Source organism: Cryptomeria japonica, chromosome 10 (genome assembly GCF_030272615.1).
Source record: "Cryptomeria japonica chromosome 10, Sugi_1.0, whole genome shotgun sequence".
NCBI lineage: Eukaryota > Viridiplantae > Streptophyta > Pinopsida > Cupressales > Cupressaceae > Cryptomeria > Cryptomeria japonica.
Window position 1 is genome coordinate 173,319,371 of NC_081414.1, and position 25,938 is coordinate 173,345,308.

Genomic DNA, 25,938 nt, shown 5'->3' on the forward strand with positions numbered 1-25,938 from the left:
AAGATTACCTTTCCAAATAAAATTCCGAATATAAGTAAATTACAACGAAAGATGTCAAGTTTTTTTCATTATTCTATTAAAAAATTATTATATGATGATATTGTAATTAATGTTAAACTATTATAAAGATATTATTATGTTATTAAGTTCTAATATATTCTTGTTATTAGTACTTGGGGTAGGAAATAGTATTACATTCACTTAAGCATAATTAATCGCTTCTTTGCACCAATCAAAAGTGATTATTATTTTTGTTTTTAAAATAAACTTGATTTTTATAAAGTTGAGATTTATATTTTTAAACTAAAAATTATTTATCTACAATATGATTGGATGAAAAAATTTGGTGTTATAGAAGCAAATTTATAGGAATGATAGATTATATAGGCTTTTTTTAATATTTCTTTATAACTAAAAAATAAATATCTATTTTGAATAACTTGTTTCATTTTTAATTAATAATCTTGTAAATAAAGTGATTTTTCTATGTAAATATATATAAAAAAATTTATTATTTTTTTTTTTTGAAAATATAGATAATAAAATCGATTAACTATTATAAAATAAATTTGATTCACATCATTTAAATTAAATAAATAATTAAACTATTACATTACAAGAATTACACAACAAGTATTTCTATTAAAAAAAAACTAAGTGTGTATCATTTATGATTATAATTTTGTATAATTTCTTCTAAATCATTCTATTTTTTATTAATACTTTTTGAAAATCATAATTTTCTTTTTAATCATTTTAATATATATTATATAATTTTATAAAATTTAATCATAAATTTAAATATTTTTTATTTAGTCATTAAAAAATACCTATTTCTACTTTATTATGTATATTATATAATTTTATTAGTACCCTAGGCACACACTTAAGCCTAATTAATCAATTTTTTGCACCAATCAAAAGTTATTATTATTATTATTTTTTAAATAAACTTAATTTTTATAAAGTTGAGATTTATATTTTTAAACTAGAAATTATTTATCTGTTGTTATAAGAGCAAATTTATAGGCTTTTTTTTTAAGATTTCTTTATATTTAAAAAATAAATATTTATTTTAAATTAAAAAAATTATTTTTTATTAATAATCTTGTAAATAAAGTGATTTTTCTATATAAATATATCAGTTCTAAGAGATTTCCACCATCCATCATATAATCAAGAGAGCATTTCTGGATTCGATTGTGTGGAAGATTTTGCATCAACGTTTGGGATCACACTCTGTGATCCATCATCAGGATGAAGAGAGTCAAATAAGATGAAAAGTTGCAGACTTGGAATAAATAGGAAGGATTGGAGAAGGGTGCACGAAGAATGAGAGACAAAGATAGTCAAACCTCAACAGAAGGACAAAGGATGAAATAAAATAAAAACAAAAGAGAGAGAAAATAAAGAAATAGAAAATAAAAACCCAATAATACCAATATATATATAAGGTTGTTGACTACTTGACTTATCTTTCATCTGCAGCTTTGATAACAACACTTGGTTCTTTCAAGCATGAAACATTAAAATGACCTTAACTTAACATTAGAGATCTTTAATTCTTTGACATATACCAAAAATTCACAGTTAGGTGGTAGGTTCTTGATTCTCACATAGAAAATGAGCTCCTATGCTACATGAGACACATTTGTATTCTGACTAAGGAACCACCAAATATGATTTGGGACTTTCACTATAGTTGGGTGAAAACATAGTGCTACTGCTAATTTTACCAAATTATTCCTATTGTCTGCAATAGGGTCATAGAAGTGTAGTTTCAAGTGACATATGCAAAACAAGAAATTGTAGATAAAGAGCAAAACAAATGACTAGGGCTAACCTCCTCCTCTTAGTTGTCTTGTTATAATTTGTTTTTGTTTTGAGCTATTGTCTTGTTTGGACTTTGGGATGTGACTCTTTCCACTTACCTTTCTTTTTGTGAATATGCATAACACTATTTTGGAAATGATAATATAGATCCTCATCCATTAAAAAATAATTATAATGGTAAAATTCATAGACCTTGTGTAGGGTCCTCCAAGACTAGAGTAAGGACTTTGAAGCCTAGATACATTGATTTGGCCTTGTGGCCATCAATGAGTGTTGATCCAATAGGAGAAGTCTTGAGACTGACAATTTTGGAAGTGTGGCATTGTTGAGAGCCAACGCTTAGGTGTGAACCCTGTCTTCACAAATTATGATCAGTTGTCATGATACTTGACCCTATCCTCATGGTGTTGGCTCAATTCATATTAGTTTTCCCAAGCCTAGAAGCCAAGTAATGTATCAAAGGATGTATAGAAGAATGGAGTGTATGATCATTGAATTTGTATGTTGAAACCATTATACATGCCCCTACCTCTGCATCATACACATGAGTCAAGGATGATAGTGTGGTGTGCAAACATCCTATATGGATAGGACACAAGAATCTATACCAGATAGTGTTAGGTGAAATGTATTTAATATCTTACACTTACAGGGACATATGGGGAAGTTTGTGTGTGTGATGATGCCATGAAAGGTCTAATATCCCTATGTATTAGATTAAGAAAACTACTGAAAGACAAAAAAAATGCATTGAGAAGGCAAAAGGTTGAATTGCCTAATGTTTGGTGTTGAAGTGATGTGTAGGGACCCTGCCAAGTCAAATACCTTGTTGTAGTTTCAAAGGGAAGAAAAAGAATGAGCATTTTATTTACTGTCCTAATAGATCATCCATCATAACAATGACTACCAATGATGTGTGTGTGTTGCAAACAAAGTTCTAGAGGAAGGCTCTTTCTATTGTAATACCAAGTGAGTGTTCATAGACCTTTTGTAGGGTCCTCCAAACCTAGAGTAAGGAGTTTGAAGCCTAGATACATTGATTTGGCATGTGGCCATCAATGAGTGTTGACCCAATAGGAGAAGTCTTAAGAATGACAATTTTGGAAGTGTGGCATTGTTGAGAGCCAACACTTAGGTGTGAACCCTGTCTTCACATATTATGATCAGTTGCCATGATACTTGACCCTATCCTCATGGTGTTGGCTCAATTCATATTAGTTTTCCCAAGCCTAGAAGCTAACTAATGTATCCAAGGGTGTCTAGAATAATGGAGTGTATGATCATTGACTTTGTATGTTGAAACCATTATACATGCCCCTCCATTGAGGGTATTGAGGAAGATTGGGAATAGTGTGTTTTTTTGAAGAAACATGATATGAGAAGTTTGATGCAGAGGCAAGGGTAGAACTCAGTATTTCATATTAGGATAGCAACCCAATTGATTAGGCAAGTCAAATAAGGTATCTCCAATGTTTAGGATACACAAGGGCAGCATTAGTCATGTAAGTATGCATGAGCATGGGAATGGATAGTTGCTTTCCTTTTAGACTAACTTGGGTCTATGACTCTCAATGGTTTTCATCCCAAAAGTATATGTAATATCATTCACTTGCACCCAAGGTGTGACTACGAATTTTGTCTTACTTGTCACTGATTTGGACAATATTGAGAGGATCCTATAAGGATGAATATGACCATTTTGGCATTATGGATGAAATGATTATGTGTTGCATTGATATTTTTTCATTGATGTCAACACTATATGTTATGGTTGGTTACCGACAGACGGGTTTTGGTTATCAGTAGAAGATCTAATGTTACCGGTAGAAGAGACTGTCTGTTGGAAACTTCCAGCATGTTTGGATCAATGAAGTATGTTTGATTTTATGTGTTACATGTTCCTTGAGAAAGTTTTGTTCAGTTGGTATTGACTTGGTAATCGGATGCTATCATACACTCTTGTAAACCCTTACTAGCATTGGTTTAAGATTTTACGGGCAGAGCTTTTACTGAGGGATCTTGACAGGATGCATAAGTGGTGTTGGTGCGGCTTCTACATGGATTTCAAGATGTTGAAGATGTTCTTTGATTGTGCTTCAACTGCTTGAAGACATTGCTTTGGCATGGTGAACCCAGGATAGGTCTAGTGCCTATCTAGGCTATGGACCAGTATCATGTTAACGTGTACTCTACACATTACCGGGATGTTTCGGGATGTTTTATGGATTGGTTATTGTTTTTTTTGTCTTAAGACAACATGGAATTTCATTGTAATATGGATTTATGTAATGATCTTATTGTAATATCTTTTAGGTGGCCGACCTAATTGGTTTAGGCCTTAGGATTGGTATAAAATGATGTAAGATCTCATTGTAGATCAGAGGATGGAAATGAAAAGATGTTCGTGGTCTTGAAATACAATATCATATGTGAAGGAGATTAGGTTGATCATAGGTGATCGCTTTGGGATTAAGGAAGAGGTCAAAGGCCTCTGGTATTAAGCTTAACTAGGACTATAATCAGGCATGGTAGATGCTATCTCTTGCAGTTCATTATTTTGGATTGTTGTCCATTTATCTTGAGGTGGTTTTAACCTCTTTGTAGTCAGTGAGTTTCTTTTGTAATGAGCAGTACGCTCTAGGCAGTGTGCCTTCCTGCATGTGCAAGCCCCTCATTGTATCACATACTTTCTGCAGAAGTATCATCTGACTGTGGGTAGGCTTCCCACCATGGTTTTTCCCTTTCTGGGTTTTCCACGTATAAATCATGGTGTTATGTGTTATGGTTTCTTTGCATTGATTATCTGTTTAATTTTTAAGTTACACTGTTTACCATTATTTGTTTCTTATTTACCGATACTTAATCTCGTTAAAGGTTATTAACAATTGATTCACACCCCCCCCCCTCCTCAATTGTTCACCGGTTATCCTAAAAATTGGTATCAGAACTTTGGTCCTCTTTTGTAGAAGCTTAACTGCTTGAGGTAGATCCTGTGGCAGCTAACACTTCAAATCCACCGGCAACTATTTTTAGAAGAGAAATCCCTAAGCTTGATGGAAAAAATTATGGGATATGGAAAATTTGAATGCAGACTCATTTTAGATGTCTTTCCAAGGATATTTGGGAGATGACTGAGAAAGGATACACACCTTATGATCTGGCATCTGGCAATCCTGCTCCTGCAGACTTGGATAAGATTGAAAATGATTGTAGAGCTAGAGAAGGCCTCTTGTGTGCACTTACTGATTAGCATATCATCGGATTGACTAATAAATCATCGGCTAAGGTTATGTGGGATAAATTTCAAACTCTGAATGAAGGTGATCCAACTATCAAAATTGCTAAACTTGATGGATACCGGGTAATATATGAAAACTTAAAGATGGAATATAATGAAAGAATTGTTGTGTTTATGGAAAGAGTAAATGAGATTGTTATGGGAATTCAATGGTGTGGAGGATTTCTGAGTGAAGATGAAATAGTTTTCAAAGTCTTGAGAGCCCTTCCCCTAGCTTACAAGATGAAGGAAACTACAATTAATGAGTTGAGGACAATGGCTAACTCTTCAGTTTACAAAGACATTCTGATTGGGAAATTATCTACTTTTGAGCTTGAAGAATTTGGATCTTCTGGAGTTGTAAAGTCTGAACCTTCTTTTCATGCATCATCGTCATCATCATCCATAGGAAAAAGTGATTGGAAAGTCCTATATGCAAAAGAATTGGAAGACATGAGAAAAGAAGATAAATAATTTGAGTAACTTGAAGCCTTATTTGCTAGAAGAGTACCTAAAGGACCGACAGGAAGTAAGTATGAAGGAAAAGCACCTTTTAAATGTTTTGCATGTAATAAGATTGGTCATTTTGCATCTAGATGTCCTGAAAGGAATGCAAGATTTCAGGAAAGAGTTAAGAAATCATTTAAGCCTAACCAGAATAGATATAGATTCAAGAAAAGTAAACAATGCTACATAGTGGATGAGGAAGGAGTAAGTGATGACTCCGGAGATGAACCGGTAGAAGACTCTACTAGTGGATCCAGTAATGGAAAGGAATAGGTGTTTTATGCTTTAAAGGAAGATGAACCAGACCTGGCTATCATAAATGAAGAAAAGGCCCTGGTAGCAAAAGTTGTAGATAAGGATGAATGGGTAATTGATAGTGGATGCTCACATCATATGATTGGTGATAAGAGAAAATTTATGTCCATGCAAGAATATAATGGTGGTCAAGTCAAATTTGGAGATGACAAAGAATGTATGATCAAAGGTAGAGGTATTATTTCTCTGGATGGAAAGCATAATACTAATAATGTCTATTATGTAGAAGGTTTAGAGCATAATGTATATCTCTCCCAAACCACTTTGACAATAATGTCAAGCAAGTCATATATGATCTTGGAAAATACATGAGTTATGTAGTGATATTTGTTCAATTCATTGTATAGATATTATATTTGTGATTTGTTTTACTTGCTATGTAATATATATTTTTCTGTCTTGAATATCTTGTAGGTGGTTGTCATGTAAATAAATCCATAAAGAAAATATAAAATATTGGAAGAGAAAAATTCCTCATCTAATGTGTGAAATGCAAAAGTGTCTACCTTCAACTCTTTTCAATGCACAAGAACACTACCTCATACACCAAGTTGAGGAGATTGAATTGTGTGGACCTGTACACACTAGGTCAATGTGGATAGTTGAGAGGCACTTGAAATTTTTGAAGGCTTTGGTTCAACAAAGAGCACATCCTGAGGGTTCTATGGTGGAGGGATATATGGTATACCAAACTCTAGTGTACATTTCTGAATATCTTCCTAAGTTTGTAGCAAAGATCCACATGGATTGCATTTGGGATCCCAACTCCATTAACAAATTCGAAGGGGAGTACTTGATGGGAAAAGGTACATTGAGGAAAGTGAGAGGTAACTATAAGATTTTATTGTAGTTAATTAATTCTTAATCTTAAAAATAAATCGATTGTAAGATGCCTATTTATTTTTGGTACAGTTGGTCGAGAGTGGGAAGCACTACATTTGTATATTGCAAACAATCTTGATTTGATGATGGTATGGATTGAATGCTGTCAACATTCTAGTCGCACATTAACATGGGAAGGTGTGGCTTCATTGGTTAAAGAAGCTCATCGTAATGGAGATTCCAATGTTACGCAAAGGGAAATTGATTTACCATATGGTTTAAGAGTGTACATATAAATTTACTAATCACCCATATGTTTATCAACTCACGATGCAATAATTTTTACATGTTTGACATATTGTAGGTCAGCCACCACAATGTTATGTGCTGCAATGGTCATCAATTTTGCATCAAAAATTTGGATGACACAAAGAAAACTTGTGATTCTGGGATAATTGCAGTCTTTGAGGTAAAAAATATTTCATCGAGAAACAACATACATCCTCAAGAGTCTCAAAATCGATACTATGGCATTTTGGATGATATAATTGAGTGTGACTTTAATTCCTTCAAATTAGTTTTGTTCATCGTCAAATGCTATAGGCTACAACTGAATAAAAATGATCCTGATAGAACTATTATTGAACATGATGATGGTTTTACAATGGTTAATACAAGGTCGTTTGAACCAGTTGGGGATGAGCCCTATGTTCTTCCAAGCCAATGTGAGCAGGTATTTTACTCAGAGGTTCCACATAAATCGGGTTGGTCATTTGTTGTTAGACATGATCCAAGAGGAAGGTCGATAAAGTATAATGTGATGGAAGAAGAAGATACCGAAGAAGTAGAAGATGATATAGATGATGATCACGATCGATAGTTACTCGATGATGATGATGATGAAGAAGATGCTAATAATGGTGATGGTGATGGTGATGGTGATGGTGATGGTGATGGTGGTGGTGGTGGTGGTGGTGGTGGTGGTGGTGGTGGTGGTGGTGGTGGTGAGCATGAGCATAATCATGATCATGATGATCATGATGGTCATGATGATGAGTTGGATGAAGAAGAAGATGAATGAAATGTATGAGGTATGTGATTAGTATATTATTTGTAGTCACATAAATCTATCCATTTTAATTAAATGAATATTTCATATTTATTTAATTAAAAATCCACTAGCCATCAGTTAATTAAATTAATATTTAATTAATTCATCTTCAAACATTCTCCTATTAATTAAATAAATTATTCAATTTATTTTAATTAATTCATTAAACCAAATTCACAATCAATCAAATGAATAAATTCTATTTATTCAATTTAATCCTCTTTCCTCTTTTAAATAAATTAAATAAAACATTTATTTAAATCATTATCCCCCCCCCCACTTGCATTTTCTTACAAATGCAACTTGCACCTATTTGTTGAAATAAATGAATTTTATTTTAATAAAAATCCTATTTTCCCTCATCCACCAAATCCACTTGCACTCCTAAACCCCCTTCTAGATTCTTCTAAACCCTTCCTAATTAGCCTAGTCCATCCCCTAATTATTGTCACATTCCTAAGCAATTTGGGGTCACTTCTCAAAGACCTAAAAGTCTTTGAAAAGCATTTAATGCTTTGTGTGTTCAACAATCTAACCTCTGAAGTCTTCTAAACCACTTATGGCTCTTACATGACCATTTATGGTTAACCCCTAACTCAACCCTCATGTGACTCATGTGTCTCCTCAAGCATTTATTGCTTTGACCATGGTTATCCCTTTAACCTTTGCACAAGATTTTATCCATTGGATAAAGGCTTTATTCTTTGAATAAAGAATTTATTCACTCAACCCAACCTTGACCTTGACTCCCAAGTTAACCTCCAGGTCATGTCAAGCATTCAATGCTTCTTCCCTCTCCTCTCAACCCATCTCATATTGAAACTTGTCATCCTGGGATTGAGTTGAAAGCCTTCACATGGATTTGATATCATTCAATCTTGACCCTTGTTGAGATTACTCAATCTCAACCATCCATTGCTCCATTTTTCTTATAAATAAAGCTCATTTCTTCATAATCCAGATCCTGAAAACTTGTATGCATTTAATCTATAGTGAATTTTAGAGAGAGAATTTAGCATAAATCACATATATTGTTATTTTGGACTAAAATAAATTTTAACTTTCATTTTATAATATATCTAATTAGTTTGTTTCACACTTGCATAACATAAGTCATAATCATCTACAATCTTGAACCTCCATAAGCATCCATAGTGCAAAAAGCTGCTGAGAGCTACACTAATTTGGAACTTGGAAAGGATAGGAACAAAGGAGAAGGAGCTAAGAGCATGTTAAAAGGCATTGGTAGATGTCTTGTGGTATTTACTTCCATAGTTAAATCCTTTATCATGTTTTTAGTGTCCCTTTTGATATGCCTGCTTAGATTAGTTTTTGGTTGATTAACACTAACAATTTCTTGTGTTTTTGTGTGTTATACGACCACAGGCTTTTGTCCAACCATTGTGTCCATTTTCCAAAGCATCATTTGGTGAACCCGACGTGAATCAAGCACCCAACAACATTTTTTGTTTACAAAACTAACTTTTTGACTGTTTAGCTTGACATACAGGTCGTGCTTTGGCACTTTTGTTCGCGCTTTAGTGCTATTGTTTTTGGTATTCTAGCGCTATTGTTCTTATAATAGTGCTATTGTCCAAGAATTAGCGCTTTTGTTAATAGTATGTCGCTTTTGTTCATTAGTTAGAGCTTGTGTTTCGGTATTAGCATTTTTGTATTGTTGTAAAAATCTTTTCTTTTAGCGCTTTTGTCTATATTGTAGTGTGTTTGTGTTAAGTAGCGCTTCTGTTTTCGCACAGAGTAGCACTATTGTAACAGAACATTGTAAAAAAGGCCTTGTAACTGATAAAATTATTTTTGTTAAGCTTGTGGGAGGAAGAATATATATAGAATATAACATTTAAGTATAAGTGACATTTCCTCTTCTCTTTTCTCTTTCTTATACTTTAAGTTATATTTCATATATATTGTCAGGATGTTTGAGAGGGGTTTCAGACCTCTAGGAGTTGTAATGCAAAATCTAGTTTTTGGAAGATCCTCCAAATTTCAGGCTTAGTCAAATTTCAAGGCATTTCAGGACCAGGATTGTAAAATTTGTAACCAAGATCAAAATTTAGGCTTGTGTAAGCCCACACTAACATTTGATCACTGACTGTGTGCAGGTTCTAATCTTTTTGGTGCAGGGGAAGGAGTTAGTTTAGAGGCTTTTAATTTCTTTTTTTACTTTCTTTCAACAAAAGTTGGTTAAAAAGAATCCACTCTCCCTTCTTGTATAAGTTAAAATAAACCTCACATTTTATTTTGGAGTGCATAAAATGAACCTCAAACCTTTTTTTGGTGCTTAAAAGAAAATTCATCTTTCTTTACTGCAAGGTAAAAAGAACAACAACTTCAAATTTGCTTTCATTGCAAGTTAGGATTCACTTATATTTGGTGCTTAAAACAAAACAAACAAATCTCATTTCTTGCATCAAATTTAAGAAAAAATCACAATCCACACTTCAATTTTGGGGCAAATAAAAAGAATAATCAACTTGTCTCATTTTTTGCAAAACGATTTTACTTCATGCAAATGTGTTTTTTATTAAGTTGACCAGGATTTCAAATTCTAGTTTACTCAACATTTTTCCTTTGAATTTAAAAAGAACATCATGGTTGTTGGAGCAACATCTCCATTTAGATAGAACATCATTGCAATGACAAGTTAAAAACAACAAGTGTATTTTGTGTTTGGCACACTTGTGCAAAAGAGTTGGTCGAGTGGTCCTACTTCTAACACACACTATCCTCTCCCTTGGCTTTTGTGGTCCTAGGTGCAAGAGAAAAGTGTTAGTAACACTCAAGTTTTATCTTTTTAAGAGAGGTCTGCCAAGAGACACATCACTCTTGGGAATGACCTCACGCAGTAAATCCTTCAAGCTGTTATAGAAATCAGGTGAGAGCGAAAGTTGTAACCTTGGGTATAGTTGTTCCTATAGTGTAACTTGCCGAAAGGACAAATGGGCCCCACCACAAGTTACAAGGCTCTTAAGTGAATCACTGCAAAATGAACTTATGTCCAAAAACATCAAAAATTACTAAACACCTTTAAGTAGTAGCCCACCCGTTCTATTGATTGAGGATATTTGTGATAAATTCAGTGCAAGAGCATAGATGGTTTTTCTCCCAAGATATTCACCATACATATTTCCTTGAGTAGAAACATAGCTTTTTGAAAAGTCACTTGTGGCTTGATTAAAGTGGTGATTCCCCCATCATAGGGATCATCTATTTGTTATGCTCGCGCAAGACTTAGTATATCACACCCTTACCTGCCACGGTGGGATTCATAAGGTATGTAGTACCAAAGTCGAAGAAATATCAAGATGTGGGCTGAAATTATCGCAACTGGCCATTTGACCTTAGGGATAAAAAGTGTTTGAAGTGTTTTCATTTTTGAGTCAAGACCAGTGTAAATTGAGCCGACTTCAGGCTTTGGAAAAACACCTAAAATACATTTGAAGGAAAGGGTCATTAAAAGTTCAAAAGATTGGGTTGATCTAGACCCATACTTACTTGTGCCTTTTGAGGCAACATTCTTGTGTTTGTGTGCTTGCTTTATTTTCTTGTCAAAGAAAAATCAGAAAATCTAATTCCAAAACAAGTATTCATCCAACACAAACATTTTCAAAAACAAAGGATCCAAAACAAAGAGCAACAACAAAAGTATCAAACTATATGACCATTCTTCACATCTTGAGAAAGAAGAATCTTCATCAAAACATCAACTTGAAGAAAAGACCATTGAGCTCAAAAGCTCTTATCAAAAGGAGGAAATTCTTCTATCTTAATAGACAAAGCTTTGTCTCTCATAGAAAATTCCTACGTCACATGCGTCTATATCTTCAAGGGAAATCAAATGAATTTGATCAAGAGTCATTAAACTGCAGAGCTTTTACACAATATCGAGCTTTGAGTTATCACAAGAACAAAGGAGGCAAAATCAATCCCGACTTCTTTCCAGACATTTGCATCACATATAACATAGCTCGGGAAGAACCACCAACTCCTGAAAGAGAAGAGGAAGAATTTGTCTCATATGTGATACAAAGCTTTTATTGAAGTTAACATTTCATCCATTATCATATCCATATCTCATCAACTTCATTCCAACTCTCAAAACACCCCAAGGTTTTTGTCCCAAGTTCTATTTTCAAAATTTCTTGAATCAAACACAATACATCACTTTTAGAGTGTCTCTACATATAGGATAAACTCATCCTAAGAGGCATTTCTACGTAGGTTAAAACTAGTATATGAGTGCATCCTCTCATTACTAGGTAGTTAAGTCTATAACACATCTCAGATTTCTCTAAACCTTATCACATCACACTTTGTCAAACACAACAAGCAGTTCAAGAAAGAGCTTTGGTAACATCTACCTTTAGTCCTAGGGATCAGTATGCAAAACATTCCACCAAACATCAATAGTCCTACCCACTGAATCATGCTGATGTGCTAAATGCAGACTGCTAGCACATGTTGGGTGCTATAGAGCATGCTTCCACAAGAGAAGGGTATTCAACCTAAACTTAGAATCATTAAGCACTCCTATGTGAGCCCTACAATTCTATGGCCCCAGCCCCATGTTCCTCACCCACCACCAGCCTGGCATCGGAAGAGTTTAGCTACTCTATCTGCGCCAGCCCTATTATTCTAAGATAAGAAGTCATTCCCCCCGTTCGATCATGGCATGTGTGTGAGCTGAAGTGGAATCATTTCAAACTTGACTATTTATATAGGGGGGTGGGTGCCACCCACAATAATAATAGATACTCTGGGATTAGGCTTTCTAGCTAGCACCATGGCCCTACTCTCGATTGTTGGATGGATAGATATGTCATCTATTAATATGGATACGCCGCTACTTTCCATAGTGAGTGAACTAGTTCTGTGGTTGCAATTCATCTCGAGAAAGGTTGATGACTCTAGATAGACGGGTGGGCTTCCACGCCACCTTTGAACTCATCGAATTGACCAGTTTGAGCAGGTAGAATTGAGAACTGATACATCAGGTTCCCCCTCACCCAATAAGTAAACGTCAAGAATTTACCACTCCACTGCCCTACCACCGGTGTAGTTGAATCGATCCACTCACCCAAGCCCTACTTGCCAATCCCGCCCTTCCCTAGCCCCTCCAATAAAGTGCTCACACTCCAGCCACCTTTCCACAGCACAGACTTGATACAGCACCAATTGGATGGATGGATTGAAATGCAAAGAACGGTTGAAAAGGCCATTTTTGCTCGTTATATGGTCACTTAATCCCCCTGAATGTAGGATGTGCTCATTTGGTGTTTGATCGAGCTTTTTTATCTACATACTATGGGATCCCACCAATGGAACCTACAAATCATCTCGATGAACCGTAGTGGCCCTCCCTAGCATTTGGTGAAAGCGGGATTAACAAATAAAAAAAGTGAAAAAGCCTTGTTTTCTGTCGAAACTCACGAGAATTCCAACTCTGTCTTTAAGTCGAGTACTTAACAGTCTTAACAACAGTGTTTATTTGCTTTCTTTCTTGATTTCTTCCCTATGTTTGGCCAAACCCTCCTACGTGGATAGGAGAGGGACTAAGGGCTTTCATAAGAGGATCCATCAATCCTTGATTCATCATTCCATCACCAACTCATCATCATTTTCATCAAACTTTAACAAAAACTTATAAACAAAATGGCTCATACCAGATCAAGATCTAGACAACAAGAAATTGAAGAGGAAGAGGAGGAAAATATCAATGATTTCCAAGAAGCCCTTGGAGGAAATGTAAATGATGAAAATCTAGGCACTCCTACTCCTACAGCAATAGAAAGGGCACAACACAACCCTCTCTTCAATAGACTTTTTGATGAGATACTCAAGAGTAATGTTGATGCTCACTTTTTAAGACTTGCTCAAGAAGGAGCTAAACTACCCTCTGACTTTGATGTTGCACAACTAAGACAAGTATTATAACGCCAAAGTCGTAATGAGGATGAAAGAGGTCGAGATCACATCAAATATAACCTTCATCAAGGTAATCCCCCACCTCCTCCTCCTCCGAATGACATAGACATGTTGCGGAAACAAGTCAAGAGTCTCGCCCAACAACTTCATAGTGGTGTAAAAACCAATCAATTTTCACTCAATGACATTTGTCCCTATCCCTTTGATAGGAATCTTCATATGCCACCTTTTCCACGAGGGTTTGAAACACCCAAGTTTGAAAAGTATAGAGGAAAGGGAGATCCTCGTGATCATGTTAGAGAATTCCATTCAGCTTGCCTCAAAGTGGCATACGAGGACACGTACCTAATGCAACTTTTTCCCCAAAGCTTGGGAGGAACAACCACATCTAATTACCAAGTGGCATTAAGACCTTCGAAGAGCTAATCTAGAAGTTCCTGGCACATTACTCACACAACATTGAACGTGATATCACAATGGTTGATCTATGTAACACTAAACAAAAACCAGGTGAGCTATTTTTCAGTCTTTCTACAATGATGGCGTCAAATGTCTAGCAGACGTTCTCTTCAGTTACCTAAACAAGAACTAGTGGAAATATTTATTTCCAGCTTAAATGAGGAAATGGAATTTCACCTAGACGTAAAAGACACAGACTCTTTCAATGACATGATCACCAAAGGCTTAAAATATGAGCGGGCTCTCATCAAAAAATGGCTTATCAAGATATACAATGAGCCAAAGGATGGCCCTCACTCACGCTTTAATAGTGACAAGCCTAACTTCTGGAACAAAAACAAGAATATCGTCAATGACGAGGTTGTGGATGCAAGAACTATCAAAAGTGCACAACCTGCAGGAAAGAACCCCCCACCTAAAAATAACATAGTTGCTCCTCCAAATCAAGGCCGTAATACATCTCAAGAGGAACCTAGAAAACGTCAACAAAATTTTAAACCAAAACGAACATACACTCCCTTAGGGGGACCCATCAAAACAATGTTACATCAGTTGGTTTCTCAAAATCTGGTGACCTTACCCAAAACATCAAATTATGAACCTCAAGTCAAACCTTCATGGTGGAGGGATACTAAGCATTGCGACTTCCATCAAGGGAAAGGACATAAGACAAGCAATTGTCACAGATTGAAAGATCTTATTCAGGATCTTATTGACTGAGGTGAAATTGAAATCGAAGGACATGACCCAAAGACAACAAACAATGATCATCTCATGTTTAAAAATCCACTTCCATGACAAGATCAAAGGGGTCCTTCCACTTCAGGGAGAAACACAGATACCACCAATTATATGCAAGCCGCATATAATTACACTGTGAATCACCTATATGACGCCAGTGAACAGATTGCAACTATTACCATCAAAAATCCTAGCTCCACTTGCAATGTTGTTACATGTCACAGCAAGATTACCATAAAAGCAGCTCCACAAGGCACCCCATCTATCCCAAAGCAATATAACCTTGTGGACCAATTAGACAAAATGCTCGCACTGATATCTATCGTAGAGCTATTGTGCCTATCTCCATCCCATAAAACAATCTTGGATCAAGCTCTCCAAGAGGCATCAATCCCTACAAACCTAAATATAGATCAGTTCCAAGCCATGGTTGGAAATATAAGGTCATCACCTTGTCTCACTTTCTCTGAAAGTGACAACTTATCCTTCCAGCAACCTCATAATGCCTCACTCCACATTGAAGGGTTTATCAACCAACATAGGATCAAGTGAGTCTTGATCAATAATGGAGTAGGCCTGAATATCTGTACACTACAATTGGTCACAGCATTGGGATATGCGATTGAATTAGTGGATCCCCGCAAGAAGATCACAATCAAAGCCTATGATGATGCAGAGCGTTCATCCAAAGGAATTGTGGTGCTACCAATCTGAGTGGGCCCTATGGTGAAACACATCATCTGTCAAGTTCTGGACCTTCCTCTGCCATACAATTTGTTGTTAATAAGACCTTGGATATACGCCATGCAAGCTGTTCCATCCACTTACCATCAGTGTATCAAGTTCCCGCATAATGGTGTAGAAATCACAATCCTAGGCAATGAAAACCCCTTTGCATATTGTCATAATATAAGTCATCAACCAGAGATTACCATTCCCAACAATAGAGAATCCATCTCCTTCACATCATACGTAAGTCCAGCCTCTCTTTCTAGTTCAAATACCACTATACCTAAGCAAGAGAAGCTCAAGAAGAAAATAGCAAAGGAAGCTCCTGGGGAATGCAATCTCAGCCAACTCTTTTGTGTTGGACAAATGCCCACTTCTCCTAGGACACATGGAAAACCTCAGCGGTTACTTCAAACACCACTGGTCAAACTAGCATGTACTTTGACACCATTCATCCTTGGAAAGAGTCAAGAAGAAGAGACCAGAGATGAGGACTTAGTAGAATGGATCTATAAAGATCCTATCACCACAGAAATCCCACAAGCTAAGCTTCCCATAGATCAATATGGAAAAGGCCTTCTCATTATGCAAAGAATGGGTTATGATGGTCAGAGTGCTTTGGGACCTTGCAAGCAAGGAAGAAATGAACCGCTACAACCAAAATTAAAGCCCAAGGATAATACAGGCTTAGGTTTTCAAAAGGAGATCCTTCCTAAGCTCAGATTCAAAGGAAAACCCAGTCAACCTCTATATCAGCCTATTACAAAGAGGTCACCTTTGATTATAAAAGCAACATCAAACACCATAGAAACTACCCCATTGAGGCTAAAAATCCTAGCAAAACCATCCACAACACCAGCCATCCCACCAATCAAACCAACAACCCCATCAGTAGCAGCAATAACATCAATAGCACAATTAGTAACAACAACTGTATCAGCACCCACAACAGTATCTACGACACCAGGAGTTCCAGCAGAAGCAACAGAGTCAACACTACCGATACTCCCCATATCGGATTCGTTGATCCCCATAATCCTTCCTGCAGCACCAATTATTTCATCTACAAAGGTACATCAACCGATCACACCTGCAAATTTAACTCAATGGATATCCCAGTATGGTATAGTAACCGGTTACTGGAAGTTGACTCAGAAACTGACTCACATGAGTGGGAATTTGATTCCATATAGCTTAATACTGCATATGAGGAAGACACATCACTACCTCCACCCCACAAAGACATCCCTATTTACGGAGAAGCACAGATAAAGACCTCTTGTGTTCCTAAGCTGGAAACATCTTCCATAGACCCTACGTCACATCCTATGCCTGATTCTGACAAGGAGAGTACCATCAACAACCTTCACCACAACGTCTTAACCCTCACTGACACATCTAACAAACTTAACCTAATCGATGAGGTAATGCCCATTATCCATCCTAAACTCATCGAATGGAACCAACCTAATCCCCCATGTCTTGACCATTTCCAAAATGATGAGGTGACCATTGACTTTTTGGAACTATGGGATAACATACCAAGTGAGGATCACAAAGCTGGATTCGCCATTGAACTTAATAGCATAGCATACTTTGGGGCAGATGCCAAACCTTTTAGTTGCAAAAATATAACAATAAAACATGGATCTTCCAGTGAAAACCACATTGTGGCACTGTTTGATCCCACAAAAGTAAAAAGAAAGAGCGTATCCAATGGTGAAAACCTCTTTGAGGCACTGAAGGATGAAATGTTTGACATTCTCCCTTCTAGTACACAACAGGAACAGTCAACAATTCTCATCGAGGAAACCAAAGAATACAATGTGGGGACTCCCAAAACTCCTCACCACATACATCTGACATCTCTTTTCACTCTAGAGGAACAACCTAAGTTTGTAGAGTTCTTCCAGAAGCGTCAGATCAACTTCACATGGTCATATGCAAACATGTCTGGGCTTGATCCTGATTTAGTCATGCATCACCTCACCATAGCAGAAGGAGCCAAACCTGTCAAGCAGAAAATTCGCAAGATGCATCCTCAGATTGCGGTATTAGTCAAAGCAGAACTCAAGAAACTCCTAGATGTTGGTTTTATTAGACCAATTGATTATGCAGATTGGATATCCAATATTGTGCCTATCAGCAAACCAAATGGGGGCATCTATATCTGTACTGACTTCAGAGATCTGAACAAGGCATGTCCTAAAGATGACTTCCCCCTACCAAACATCGACATAATAGTGGACCTAACAGTAGGACATGCCATGCTTTCTCTCATGGATGGCTTTTCAGGGTACAACCAGATAAAGATTGCACCTGAGGATCAACATAAGATGGTCATCACATGTCCATGGGGCACATACTACTGGAATGTCATGCCTTTTGGTCTAAAGAATACAGGAGCGACCTATCAAAGAGTAATGACCACCATCTTTCATGACATGATGCATACCATAATAGAAGATTTTGTTGATGACTTATTGGCAAAATCACTAACAAGAGAAGGTCATCTGGAAATATTAGAGAAAATCTTTGACAGACTAGAACAATATCATGTTCGACTCAACCCAAAGAAATGTGTCTTTGGAGTGACCTCAGGGAAACTTCTAGGATACATTGTCTCAAGCAAAGGCATTGAGGTCAATCCCGCAAAAGTCAAAGCAATCATGGACATGCCACCACCAAAGAACATCAGCCAGCTAAGGACATTGCAAGGATGACTTCAATCCATCTGAAGATTCATTGCACAACTGGCAGATAAGTGTCACCCATTTACACACCTGTTACACAAAAACATCTGCTTTCAATGGGATACCAAATGCCAGCAAGCATTGCAGATGCTTAAAGACTATCTCATGAATACACCATTGCTGATTCCACCAGATCCAAGTAGGCCTTTATTTCTCTATATTTCAGCAACAAGTACAGCATTGGGTGTACTATTGGCACATCACAATACAGAAGGGAAAGAGTGTGTTGTTTACTACATCTCTCGTACACTGGTTGGTTATGAACTCAATTACACACCTATTGAGTGAGCTTTCCTAGTACTAATCTTGGTAGCCACTAAGCTGAGACACTATTTGTTAACACATAAAGTACAACTCAGTGCAAAGATTGATCCACTCAAGTACTTACTTAGCAAAGTAGCATTGACAGGCCGCTTGGCCAAATGGGTGATGATTCTAAGTGAATTTGACATCAAGTATGTGGACCGTAAAGCTATCAAAGGACAAGTCATTGCAAATCAGTTGGTTGATGCACCACTCATATGCGATCATCCTCTCATTTCTAATTTTCCAGATGAAGAGATATTCATGATCACAATAGCACAACCATGGAAACTATACTTTGATGGTTCATACACTAGGCATGGCTCCAGGGCAGGCATTCTGTTTATCACACCTCAAGGTGATAGCATCCCGAAGTCTTACAGGCTCACCTTTCCATGCACAAACAACATAGCTGAATATGAGGTCTTGATCACAGGACTCGGGCTAGCCATACAAAGGAAGTTACAAGAACTGCAAGTATATGGCAACTCCCAACTAGTCATTCGACAAGCAACAGATGAATATCAGACCAAGGATGACCAACTCATGTTGTACAAACAAATGGTGGACAAATTAAAGGCATCATTCACTACTATCACATTTGAGTAGATACCCAGAGATCAGAATCGACCTGCTGACGCTATGGCTACCATCGCATCTCTCCTAGATCTTCCAAAGAAATCAACATGCTATGAATTCTTGGTAGAACAACTTTGGTTTCCCACTTATGATATCCCCAAATCTAAGATGATATGTCACCTTATTGGTTATGAATCTCCATGGTACAGTGAGTTCTATACCTACCTGCGCAATCACATACTTCCCCTTAACCAATCGAATAACCAACGTAAAACCTTCATTCGCCAAACCGCTTGATATACCATTATTGTTGAAACCCTATATCGACGCAGTCTTGATGGTACTCTCCTTCGATGTCTAGAACAGAATGAGATAACAAAGGCCTTGGAAGAGGTACATGAAGGAATTTGTGGAACTCATGCAAGCGGTCTGTCACTAGCCAAGAAACTCCTGCGCACTAGATGCTATTGGCCATCCATGGAAAAGGACTCCTACTACTTTGTCAGAAAGTGCAAAAAATGCCAAGTTCATGGAGACCTAATACACACACTAGCACAAGAATTGTAGCCAATCATAACACCATGGCCTTTTTTGTCAATGGGGCCTTGACCTTGTGGGTAAAATCCATTCATCTTCATCCAACGGCCACAAATTCATTATTACCCCCACCAAATACTTCACAAAGTGGATCAAAGTTGTTCCACTTACCCAAGTCACCGGCAAGTAGATCGCCTCATTCATCCTTAATTACATCATCTGTCGGTATGGTGTACCCATGTCTATCATCATAGATAATGGGCTTCCTTTCAAAAATTAGGATGTCCATGAACTCTGTGAGAAATTTCACATCCAACACCGCTTTTCCACTCCCTATTACCCACAAGGCAATGGTCAAGCTGAAGCATCAAACAAAAACATATTGAGAATCCTTAAGAAGATAGTCAATGATGCCAGTCGTGATTGGCACGTTCAATTGAATCCATCATTATGGGCGTACCGAACTAGCATTTGAACCCCTACAGGTGCAACTCCCTACTCAGTAGTCTATGGCGTAGAAGCTATCTTACCTATCGAGGTCGAGATACCATCTCTATGGGTTTCCTTGCACATGTAGCGTCCTAAAATTGCGACACTTGCAATTTTGACCGCATTTGGGTCTTCACGATGGCGACGCAACACGTAACCTGAATGGAGACCCCGAAAACTGATTATGACACCAAAAACTGCATTTTCTTGCACCCTGGCCTGAACCTCCTTTGCACCCTGCTGTCCCGGGAGGTGGGACCAGAGCGCCAAGTGCCCTGGTCCTTCAGGACTAGGGTGCCCAGCGCCCTGGTCCCCCAGGACCATGGCGCCCGCGCCCTGGTCCCTGGGTCCTATTTTGGGCTCGGTCTCTTTTGGACTTCGGGTCTTTATGTTTGCAAATTGGAAAATTATCTTTCCTGGTCGGCCTAAGGTCGGGAAAATCAGTCTATCAGCCCTAAATGACAAGTATATAAAATACATTTTCCTCTTTCATTCGACAGGATGGAAAAAGCGTGGAAACTATACTCAAGCATTCAAGCATTCAAGCATTCCTTCAAGCCATTGATCATTTCAAGTCTCCATTCAAGGCTAAGTGTTGCATTCAAGACAAGGATTCAACCATTGAAGAGGAGATCACATACTACATACTACAACAACATACAACATCTATACCTTCGCACATAAGGATACAAACATCCTTAGAACAAGGTATTAGTACTTGTTTTACAGTTATTTACATTTACAGCACTTGCTCATTTCTTGGTTAATTCCAAAACCGGGGTTTGACCTAAAGGCAAACCCCTAATCCCTAACCCCCCAATCGTCTTCGCTTTTATGTGTGTAGGTTGCAGGTACGCGGCTGAAATTGAAGATCTGGAATCCTTGTGCAGAGACGAACAGATCCCCCTTCGTTTCGCAGATTTTTCGGAGGACCGTGGCGCCGAGCGCCATCGTCCCGACAAATTTTGCTCAAATTTGCAGGACAGCGCCGTATCGACATTTTACTGCTAATTCCAGGTCGGCAGCTTCATACTATATCCCTATCTCAATTTATAAAGCGAATCTTTGTCACTTTCTATGCATTCCTAGCCTAATTCTCCTATGCACATTCTTTACAAAAGAGGGTAGCCTTGCTTTCTTAACCCTTGAAACACATTTAGCATCTAATCTTGCCTTGTGTGGGATTGGATCTTGTGGGTTTCAACCCCTCTTTTGAATGTAAAGTTTCTCCCCTAAGTGAAAACCATCAACCCTAGCGAACCTCCCTTCTCTCTCCTCGGAGTTGGAAGAGGGGAGGGCAACTAGGGTTCGATCGTGATTTTCCGCTTTACATTTTGGTGAACCCGACGTGAACATCCTTTCTGATTATTCATGCTTAGATCTGAAAATTGGATTCCTTGATTACATTTCCATGTTGATCTTTTGCAAAATTTTAGAGGTTAATTGCATAAAAACCCTAAATTTTCTTTTTAGTAATTAAGCTTGTGAAATGTCTAAATGTTAATGCTTGTTTCAGATCTACCCTTCTATTACAAATTATCAATTCATATTTGTGCTTTAATTTTGAAAATTAAGTGGTTAAGTGTTAAAACCCTACTTTTTAAAACCCTCTTGATTCAACCTTTGTTCAACACTTTCACTGATCAAAACATCTCCAAATCAGCTGTAACTTTGGATTCCGCAATAAAATCACAATATCTTTCATCCCTGAAAATTTGGAAAAAAGTTGCGAGGACCGTGTGCACTCCGAGCGCCATCGTCCCCGACATTTTTTTCGAAATTTTGGGAGCTAGATCTTACTGTATTTTCCTGCTAAAATCCAGAATTTTGGCTGATTTTATCAATTTTAACACCTTCAAAATTACAGTCAAAGTTGGTCTAGGGATTGCTTGGATTAACGCTTCTAATCATTCAAAAATTGTTGAAATTGAAATTTGTGTCAAAATTGTGTTTCTTACAGTCCTAAATCTGAAAAGTGGGTTTGCATTCATTCGAAATTTCAGTGCTTTATTCAAATTCTTGCAATTTGTGACTTTTGAAATTAAGTGCTTAATTACAACAACTCTGATTTCCGCTTTCAAAATTGAATTTTGCATGAAATTGAGTCAATTTTTAAATTTCAAAATTTGCATTGCTCTTGACATTCCCTCTAAAATCATAACATTCAAAATTTTAGTTTCCCTCTCTTTTTCAAAATTCAAATTTTTGCATTTTTCGACAATCTTGGTAGGGTTCAATTTCGAGATTGCAACTTTAATTTGGCCTATCTACAGATCGTAAAATCACTCAATTTTTTCAGATTAGCTCTAAAATTATCATAACTTTCATCCCTGCGAATTTCGAAAAAAGTTGCCAGGACCGTGTGCACTCCGAAGCGCCACGGTCCCTGACATTTTTTCTGAAATTTCGGGAGATTGTCCTGATTGTATTTAACAGCTTAAATCCAGAAGATTGGCTGATTTTACTGAAAATTGCTACCTCTAAAATCAAAATTTTCTCTCTCTCTCTAGTGCATGAGTTTTACAACAATAAGCCCTACTTACACTATTCCCGTTAGACGAAGCCGTAGAATTAAGTCTTTCCGAGGTTTAACTACTGAGGAGATGGAACCTAATTTGAATAGCCTTTTTAACGAGGACATGGGTAATTCCTCTAATCCTCCTAATGATGAAGAAGCTCTCCATGAGGTTTCTGAAGAACAACTTTCGAAATTGGATAACCAATTTGATGATTTTCGACAATGGATGTCTCAAGAATACCCTGATAGTCAAGCTCTTCCTTTAATTGAGGGTCTAAAACGTATGCTTCAAAGTGATAAGAATGGAATTGATATTTTGCGTGGTATTGCACACATCGTGGATTCGAATGTGATGCCTATGAAGAGTTGTGCTGAAAATTTGGGTTATACACAACCTCCTAATCAAGTCAATCATTCTATTCCTCTGATGACTTCTATTGCTAGCATACCTACCTTTACATCAAACATAATGACTACTTCAACACAAGACATTCCTCCTATGATCACCAGTCATGGGGGCAACCCTTCTTCTTCAATTAACCCTCTTCCTTCATTCAATCCGACTTCTTCATTCATTCCTTCAATGAGTGTTCCTCTGACATCTCCACAAATGAGCATGATGCAAGGGGGCAATTCATTCAATCATTCCATTCCTCCTTGTAGTGTTCCTCCTGTCCAATCATCTCCTATGACTAATTATCATAGAGTCCCACCACCTTACTCTTTACCTTCTTTCAATAACATAACACCTCCATCACAATCCAACACGTCTAATATGAACTCTTCGACTGAAGTGACCATTAACAATCTTGCACAAACTGTCTCTTCTTTACAACAACAAATTGCCTCTATGAATCAATCTAAGTTTAGTGTGCCCACATTTGATGTTGCGAGCCCACTATCTCTTGACATTGTTCAAGCTATCCCTCCTAAACATGTTGAAATCCCGCATTTGGAGCTTTATAATGGTAAAGGTGATCCTCTAACACATGTTAAGACTTTTCAAACAATATGTACTGATTTTGCTTATGACCAAAGGTTGCTTGCAAAACTGTTCACTAGAACATTAAGAGACAAAGCCCTACAATGGTATTGCTCGTTGCCTTCTTATTCTATTACTTCTTTCGAACAACTTGCAAATGCTTTCATTCAACAATTTCAAAACAATATAAGTCCTAAAGTTACTTTGATTGATTTAATGCATTGTAAACAAGGTGTTAAAGAAAAAGTGACTGATTTCATTGGTAGATATAAGCATGTGTATGCTCAAATTTCTTTTCCAGTGCCTGACAATGATATTCAAAGAATCTTTATTTCTAATTTACAAAAAGATATCCAAGACAAACTTCTCTTTTCTGAGTTTACTTCTTTCCAACAGTTGTGTGCAACTCTTCACAATTATCAACTGACTGTGAGTCAAATGGAACAATCAAATCCTATGGCTCCGAGTGATAAGGGTGATAGCAGTCAACAACCATTTGGGAAGTTTAAACCGAACAGAGATTCCATCAAATTCAATGAAAACATCATCAACAACAATGTGAATGCAGCATCAGGTGTGCCTCCTATTTCTAAATTTTTCAAGAAAGAAAGAAAGTATACTCCTTTGAATGAATCATTGCATAGTATTATGAATAAGTTATTGGAACAAAATGTGCTTACTCTTCCTCCTATAAGACAAATTGATCCTGCAAAGATTACTTCACCTTATTTTGATAACAAAGCTTTTTGTCAATTTCATCGTCAGCCTGGGCATGATACTGAAAAATGTTTTTCTTTAAAGGGTAAAATTCAAGATTTGATTGATAATAATACTATTTCTGTTTCTGGAGTGAATGATAAAGGCAATACATCTGTAGCTCCTCCTAATCAAAATCTTCAGATTTTCACTGATCCATTACCTTCTCATACCTCTAATGCAATTGAGGCTAATGATTCCTCTCTCTCATCTGATGGTCTTGTGTCTATGACTCCGAATGTGATTAACTTTGTAGAGCAGCAAGAAAACCCTAAAGAACCTTCCATCACATTTGATTCCAGTGAAACCATTAGGGCACCTGATGGTCCTTTATACATAGTTGCAAAAGTCAAGAATACACCTTGCCGTGGAGTGCTTATTGATCCTTCGTGCATGGTTAATGTTATTACTGAAGAATTTCTTTTTACTTTGCAATTGAATCAAGTGATATATGACAAAACAGATGTGATTGTGAAACTATTTGATGCATTTTCTTCTCCTGCAATTGGTTCTATTACATTGCCTATTGAGGTCCATAACAAATCCCTTGATGTGAAATTTGCTATTATTCCTTCATCCGAACAATTTCGTGTGAAGCTTGGCCATCCTTGGCTATATTCCATGAAAGCTATTGCTTCTCCTATTCACAAGTGTTTGAAATTTCCCCATAATGGTGAAGTTGTTACTATCAATCATAGTCTCTTTAAACCAGCTGAAAGAACTTCTAGCGTTCCTATTGATTACTTTTGGCCTAAACAATTCCAATCTCTTCCTCCGCGAAGTGATCATCTTTTCAAATCTTATCAAAAGTGGAAAACAGATATGATCCTATCTCTAAGTGAACCTAGAACACCTAAACTTGATATTCCTATCATTCTTGAGAAGGAAGTTCTTCCTTTGAAAGATAAAACTAATGTCTTTCCTCAAGAAGATTCCCAACCCATCCCCATGGATGTGATTATGTCTATGCCTAATAAACTTCCTAAGAGTAGACCTATACCTCCTCGTCATGATGGACTTGGTCTTCTTCCTAAACCAAAAATTCCTCCTTTATATGGAGCAGTTTCTCCTCCTTCTTTTTATAGAGAATAGAGACCTTCTTCTTCTCCTATTATCCAGCCTAAGAGACCACAACCTAAACACCCAAGTGATAAGGATGAGAACATTCCTCCTCCTCAATCTTCTTCACTTCCTACTAAGACTAGACAAAATCGTTCTGCACGTGAACGCCGACGAAAGCGTCGTCTTAGAGCTCAAGCAGCTGTTTCTCAAACTTTGCAATCT